The sequence below is a fragment of the Belonocnema kinseyi genome, chromosome 9 (genome assembly GCF_010883055.1).
Source record: "Belonocnema kinseyi isolate 2016_QV_RU_SX_M_011 chromosome 9, B_treatae_v1, whole genome shotgun sequence".
Lineage (NCBI taxonomy): Eukaryota > Metazoa > Arthropoda > Insecta > Hymenoptera > Cynipidae > Belonocnema > Belonocnema kinseyi.
This window is the reverse complement of record NC_046665.1, coordinates 67,362,141-67,370,287: the sequence shown is the minus strand read 5'-3', so window position 1 is coordinate 67,370,287 and position 8,147 is coordinate 67,362,141. Positions and strand designations below refer to the sequence as shown.

General features: G+C 29.9%; 1 protein-coding gene, 1 long non-coding RNA gene and 1 further gene across 2 annotated transcripts in view; 2 read left to right on the top strand and 1 right to left on the bottom strand.

The window, feature by feature from the left end:
- The window catches only part of LOC117179571 (sialin), a 228,916-nt gene that overhangs the window by 58,711 nt on the left and 162,058 nt on the right, over positions 1–8,147 (top strand). The gene's annotated exons all lie outside the window — the stretch shown is intronic.
- Positions 3,852–6,789, top strand: LOC117179573. The gene is made up of 2 exons (XR_004467934.1): positions 3,852–4,330; positions 5,726–6,789. It is a non-coding gene; the product is annotated as an uncharacterized LOC117179573 (long non-coding RNA).
- Positions 7,838–7,957, bottom strand: LOC117180933.

Sequence of the window (8,147 nt, the reverse complement as noted above, 5' to 3'; positions counted from 1 at the left end):
TATTGCACTATAAGTTTTGGTGGAAAATGGATTAAATGTTTTTGGATATGTTATAATTTTCTCAAGAAAATGAGGACTCAGCTACAGGCATCTTTCATATTATCCTTGAACAGTGTGTTATCTGTTTAACACAGAAATCGCATAATTATGCAAAAAGGCGAATGCTTGAGGATTCGGATTTTCAAAATAGAGGACTACGATATTAACATTCTTTTGCATTTTACAGAAAATGGCATGCTTTACAGGTAATTTTTGCACAATTAAAAAGTATTTCTTGAATATCTTAGATTCTCCCCTTTAATATCTTGGATATTGTCAGTTAAAATCTTCTTTTTAATATCTACGGATGCTCTACTTAAGTATCTAGATTTCTGTCCCATAGTTAAATCGCTAAGATATTACCTATTAATATCTAGATAGTCTGTGCTAACATCTATTTTTCTCCGTGCTAATTTGTCCATAAAACTTCTTTATACCATATAAATGGAATAAAAAACAAATTATTTGTATTATATGAGTCCCTAAACATTCATTTAAGACAATATAAAGTTTACCTAATCACTTATTAAAGCGTAAAAAATTGTTATGTACAAAATTTCAGTTTTCCCATACTTTGAGTGAAAACATTATTAATAAACAAATAGAGAAGACAAAAGTTCGGAGCGTCAAGCCCTTCAGAATTTAATGAACTTTATTTTTTTTAAATAAAAATAGAACAACAATTGAGCGCTCTAGTCTGGACATTTTTGAACGAAAAAAGTGCATTTCCTCTCACTGTGTGGCGCTATGCTGCCCGTGCAGCCATTCAAAAACTATAGGAGCTGTAGTTTTTTCTATCTTTTTGGCAAATTTTTGTACATGCTCAGCGTGTGCCCAAAATGAAAAAATGTAGACTTGTAATGATAATTGTTCTAAAAAGTTCTATTAAAAAAGACTGAGTATTATAGATTTTTCAATTGTAAAGGATATTTCGGAATTAATATTACTTACTTTTATCATAAAGTGATACTTGATGGAAGAAATATATTAGCTTATATTATTTGTTATTTTTAGAAGCAATTTATTTTTAAAAATTCCGATTACGAACATTTGAAGCAAAACAAAATTTGTATCTCTTAAGTGTCCTTAAATTATGTCGTTAAGGAGATTTATAAGAATTTAGTATGGAAAGTTGGTCATTTAGTATGATTTGTTAGTTTTATAAACATATTGTATTAAAATTCTTTTTTGAAAAAAAGATCCTACTCCTTCTTCACTCCATTGGATTCATTTAAAACATATTGTACAAACAATTATCAGCCAGTGTTAGCAGTGACATGATTTTATGTCTGTAATGTCTACCGTGATCATTTGTTTACACATATAATTTTTTCTAAATGTGATGTATAATATCTAATAATATATTTTCAACAATAAACTTTACTGGCAATATAACTTAGGGAATATTAGGAGATAACTTCTTTTTTACCTAAAATGTCCGCACTAAGAATTTCACTACATAATTTGTTTCTAAAGCTAACAAATAATATGAGAATTTCTGGTTAATTCGATCAGAATTCTGGTTACGCTAACCACAACAAATAGTAAAGCCATAATTTCACCAGAAATTTGGTTAATTTAACCAGTCATTTTTTGAGTGTATATTTTTGTTGACAAAGTATCAATTTATCGATAAAAGTAAGTAATATTAATGACGAAATATCCTTTACAAATGAGTAATCTGTAATATTCAGTGTTTGTTAATAGAACTTGTTTAAAACAATTATCATTGAAAGTCAACCATTTTTTCATATCCTGCACCTCTAAGTATTAACCCCCCTAAGTATTATTTCACAATTGAAACAAAAAATTCTTTAACACAATCCTCTTTTTTTCTGTGTGCTGCTTCTTTTTAAGCGCTCTAACCGCGATTCGATAGAGCTAAGTAATAGCTCGAAAGCGATTTTTTATTTTCGTTATAAAAGTGAAAGAGAGATGCTACAGTTTTCTATGTGAAACTCGTCGTATTTGGGACGCACCGTACCTTTAAGGGGGTCACCCCGTGTGATGACCCGTTTTTAAAATGTTTTTTGGGATTTTTTTTACGAACGATAATAATACACAACTTTGAACTTTTCACTATATATTTATTCACATTTGAACAGTAAATTGTTCAAGTTTGAACCCAAAATCTTTATTATAATGCATATGGCGCAAGTCCGAAGACACTCATATAAAAAAAAAGTGTATCCAAGGCCGACATGATTCCGGGCGAACGGCTTATTTGAAACCAAAAAACCAAATGGCATTTTAATCTGTGAAGCTGTGACCACAGCCTGAACTAGGATATTTGAAAAATATCGAAAATTGAGTAAAACGTGGTTTCGAGAAAAATGCGTTTGAAAGTTCAAGAAGGACGTAAACAATGAAGTAAACCTAGTCGTTCTAACAGCTGTAACTTTCCAATGACTTCGAATATTGGAATATCACTTCGCCAGCATATTCTACACATGTGCAGGAATAAATTTAGGCAAAAAAATCGATTTTTTCGACCGGACACACGGGGTGACCCCCTTAAGGCCATGTGATGAGTGGGTCACGTGACCAGATTCCTACCTTACCGCCAATTTTTTATTTTCCAACTTATATTCACACGAAACACCACATCGAGTTGAAAATTTGGCATATTTAACCAGAAGCACTAAAAATGGAGGCACTGGTCCTAAATTTGTATTATGATGAAAAATGTTTTTTGTTGTATATATATATTTTTCTTCTTTTATCATTATTAAAGTTTAGGACCAGACCCACCTTTCTTAGTGCTTCTTATTTATTATGGCAAATTTTCATCTCGATGTGGCGCTTCGTGTGAAAATAAGTTGGGAAATAAGAAAGGTGGCGGTAGGATAGGAATCTGGTCAAGTGACCCACTCTTCACATGGCTTTAAAAGAAGCTTATTTTTGGAATTGGTTGTTTCTGTTCGGATGTTTCTTTCCTGGTTCGATAGACCTAAGTAATGGCTTAAAAGTAAATTCTTGTCAAATGCGATAAAGTTATAAACTTTTTTATGTCTTCTCCTCTTGTAAAATTCGGGTTTTTGCACTTACGCCTTTATGCCCTGCGAATTTTCATCTAATTAATTTTTTTTTTACTTTTGCCGGATCTAAACACACATTTTTTCCCTGGAACTAAACGATTCGATTGATCAGAGTATTTTCGCGCCATCCTAGTTTACACCTTTTGCACTTTAGTTTCATTTACAAGGTTGTTGCAAAAGTCAGATTTCAGAATTCCAGGTTCTTCAGGTCAACTTTTGAAAAATATGCAAAACAACTTTTTCAAAAATTCTATCAAAATTCGAACGCAATTCAATTTCAAAGTATTCTACTTAATCGATGCAATATAATTACTCAGAAAAACTCTGACAATACACAGAAAAAACAGTTTCATTTAGAACAAAGAAAAGGTCAAAATTTACTGAAACAAAATTGAACCATAATTGGTTTATATTGAGCAATACGAATATTGAAAGCAATTCAATTTTTTTCTACAGTTTTCAGAATGTTCAAGACCGCGAACATAAATGAAGTTCGAAATGACTTTTTACAATATCCTTGCTTTCTACTACGAAAATGACCTTAAATAAAATTGAATCCCTAGTTTTTTCTGTTTATCAGCATAAATTACTTTCACGCCAGTTTTTGAGCTGTTAATAGTGCCTTAATTTTTCGGATACACTGGAACTTGGAATTACGAGCAGTTTTGGCAATCGAAACCAGACAACCCCCAATCGTTCAAGTTAATCTGTCGCATGCGCATCGTGGTCTAGGAATTCAGCGCCGTCAGCGGTCAGTTGGCGAGTTGTCGTCAGTTTCGATTTGGAGTAGGTTTGTCATTTGTTTTTCGAATGTTGTGAACGAAGTAAGAATTTGCAATTATTTTGAAATCGAAAGTAGCAATTTTAGTCATACGTAGTGCTTCCGTTGTTTAAACTTTCATTTATATCGTTAATATATCAAAGATATAAAATGTAATGAAAACTGAATTACGTCGCATCGCGTCAGTCAGAAAGAAAGTGATTAAGCAAAGTGATAATTCGGAAACGCCAGGAGAAATGTCTAAATAACTTATTGTTGCTACTTATTGGTGATTTAATCAGAAGATGGCCGATTACATCAAATAATATTAATCGACGAAATTTGAATTGAGGAATAAAATCACACAATTTTTGGAGGGAGAATCTAAGGCGAACCGAATGACATTTTTTACTATATAATTTCGAAGCGAGGCAAGAAAGCGTCGATCGATTTTCTCTGCAAAAAAACACGACTGCTAAAATAATATTTCAAGGTAAGAACTAATTGAGTATTCTAAATTACGTGACAGTCGGTTGGTAAAGTCGAAATCGAAAAGGCTTTATCACTTACTGGAGTGCAAAGCATTGTTTACATAGAAGTTGAACTAAAATTAACTCTTTTAGGCGAAAGTAAGTAAAAAATTGTGATATCGCTTTGCTTTTTAGATAGAAAAGCCATTTCTGTTATTATTGTTGGCATTTTAGAAAGTGTTTGATTGGGCAAGCCATCAAGAAAAATTATGTGTCGTGATTGAGGTTATAACCTCAATTGCCGGGGCTTATAAGTCATAGGACTTTTTTATTTGTATAATAAGGCATTTTTAATTAAAAATGCCGCGAATTTGCTTTGTGGTATGTTGCAAGAGGATTTTCTGTAAAGTAGAATTATCCGTTTTTCGATTTCCGGATTTAATTGGAATTAATTAATCGGATGAATTAAAAATCATAATGTTAATGAGATGCGACGTGCTTGGATAAGAATCGAGTTTTGAAACGTGATTTCTCTGAAAATTAGCTAAAAAATTTATGAATTTATTCGAAACATTTTATTTCAGGTAAGTTAGAAACTGTATTTTAGTCGAGCGTATGATGGTAGAGATTTTTAATTATATAAAACACATTAAACCGATGAGCGCTGTATTCATAAATTGTGAAGTTTCTGTCATAAAGTTTTTATTTTTACAAGTTAGACAGTTAATAACAAGTAAAATATTTCAGTATTTAAAGTTTGCATTATTTATACGAAAGTAAGCAACAACCACATCAATGCAACCTAACCTCAATCCAGGCACATTATATTTTATCTTGATCGATTGCCAAATCGCACACTTTCCAAATTGCCAACAATAATGAGAAAAATGGCTTTTATATCTGAAACGAAATTAAAAACTTTGTAAACTTATGCTTTATTTTAATTAAATTTAATGTATCACTGCGTCAGTAAAATTGGTTGGGCATAGATCAAATATTTTCGGCGTGCCCGAAAAATGACGTTAATCATAATTGTGTACAGTTTTATACAGAGAAAAAACTTGATTCATTCAATTTTCTGTCAATTCTATGTATTTCATTCAATAACTCGATTTTTTTTAAATGTTGAAATTAATGAAGACAAATTTTGACTCACTCTTATCGGTACCATTTTTAACAAAGCTTGTAAACAAAACAATTTATAAGGTGTAATTTAAACTTTGCGAATTTAACAAATTCAATTGACTTATCACATAATTAAAGGAAAATTAGATTCGATTTAGGTATTTTTACAACTTTGTAAAAATCTATAAGATGCGTTAAAAAATATTTTCAAACTCACAATGTATCGTTATTTAAATATAAATTGGTGAGGCGACGCACACTATTTTTCTGAATTTGGATTGGAATTTTTGCAGAAGAAACTACTCTAATCTGAGAATAAATCTAAATCAACTGAAATTTTTTTAGAAGATCCAACAGAACTGGACAATCTTTGGAAATCCATTTCAACCCGGAAATGCTCATCCATTTATTCGTCAAAGGAGCGTTAAACAAACTCGTCGATTTATTAAAACATAAAGGTATATGACGATAAAAAATGTAATTCTTGTTTGTTATAAGCTACTAAATAATTTACCATCGATAATTTACAGAACCTGCAGAATAAAAATTATTTATCACCATAGGTAAAAGCCGACTCCGTAATAAACTATTCCAAAGATAGGTGAACAATTTGTTTTAATATTACATTTTATTGATAAGAGCTTAATTAAAGTTATTAAATTGAACAATACTTTAAATAGTAGAATATAAATAATTATCATAATTATAAATAGTAGGATATAAAATTAATCTTTGATTCGGAAACAACTTACAGAATTATCGTTTTGTTAGATATTACAAAAGAAGGATACAACGATTTACTCAAATTTTTATATCTTTTTGAACATTCGAATACGGTGTTGAAAAATACTTTACTCACAGAATTTTGTATTTTTTTTGAATGATAGGCGGAAAATGTCAAAATAAGTGCAAAAATTTTGAATGTGTGGGATCAATGGTTAGAATAAAATTTGTCGTTTTAAATCCCCAAAAATATATTTAATAGATAAATGGCCAATTTTTGGTTAAATATTATATTTAAGCTATAGAATACTTAATTGTATTAAAAAATATTTCTTTATATTCTTTCTATTTTTGGATTATTTTATATTAGCCGATATTTATGGGTAAAATGATGGTAAATGTTCGAAACAGTTCGATATTTAAACATTAAATTATATGTGCTAAAAAATATGCATAACAATATTCCACCATATGTTACAAGTATGGCGTCAGAGATCAATAATTTAAAAAAAAACTACTTCTATCCTCGTTTACAGGTGTACATTTTTCGTTTAATATTCATTATTATAAGGAATTTTCTTCTTTTATGATTAAGAATTTCTTCCTTTAAAACTAATCGATGTTTTTGGTAAAACGATGGAAAGTGTTAGAAATAGAATCTACTGTATAAATTTTACAAAAGTATTGGTAACGTTAGCTTCTTAACTTAACTTAAAAATTTCTCTCACTATACTTATGAATTTTTATCCTTTTGTTTTTTAGATTATTAGGTAAAAATATATTAAATGGTTCTTTTTTTCTCATAATTTTTTTGTCTTAAAATATTTGTTATGGAAGAATGTTTTCCCCTTTATATAAAAAACTTTTCTTTCCTGGAATAAATCGATGTTATTGGTAAAACGATGGAAAATGTTGGAAACAGGGCCAATTAAAATAACTATAATTTCGCATGATTCATGGCTAAGGCTTTTCACGAGAGTCTGCTTTGTTTTGATTATCTTGCTTATTGATTTTTGTTCTTGTAAATGTAGATATATCATATTATAAATAAATTAGATATGTTTAAATTATATTTATACATTTATCCAGGATGATATTATTAATTTCATATTTTCTTTCATTAGGGTTTTTCGCCCTTAAAACTCTTCAATTTTTCTCGTAAAACGATGGAAAATGTTCGAAATAGTTTTATTTTGATTATTGTCGACGTATCTAATTGCCTGTGAAAGGATTATTGTCATTTATTAGAAATCATTGATAACATCTGTTAAAAATGTAACTTAAAATTATGCGTTTTAAATATTCTTGAATATGTAATTTTAGTTCTGATATTGAATAAAACTTTGTATACAAAAATTTTACTGTTTTATTGCTAACCTTTACGCTTTATAATAATTGTGTTTATACATCCGAAATAAAAATGATTGATAATCGTATTCTAAATACCGAAATTGCAATGAAATTTTTCAATTACCCGTGATTGAAAACATTAGCTTACAAAAATAGTGATACATTTTGGCTAATTTCCTAATCATATTTTCATCTGCTTTTTTTTTTTTGGGAAGATTTAGTTCCTCTAAAATTATTCCATATAATCTTTGTACCTGGATGGTACCACATGTAATCACGATTTGATTACAAATTGAAACTAATCGAAGTTTAAAATAAAATAAAAAAAGAATGGCCAACAAGCACGCGGTATTCCCAAGCGGTCACCCATCCAAGTACTAACCGCGCCCAACGCTGCTTAACTTCAGTGATCAGACGAGAACTGGTGCTTTCAGCGTGGTATGGCCGTTGACAACACAGATTATTAAAGGAATGTTCATAACACATCGATATCACTTCAACACTTCTTAATTCTTCAACACCTAAATTTTTCTTACAATTGGCATGCGACACAGTGGAATTCCTACATTACCAACCTCTTTTTTTCTATTGAACAAAATTTTTTTTTGAACCATAGAACTTTTTTTGTAAATCAAATATCGA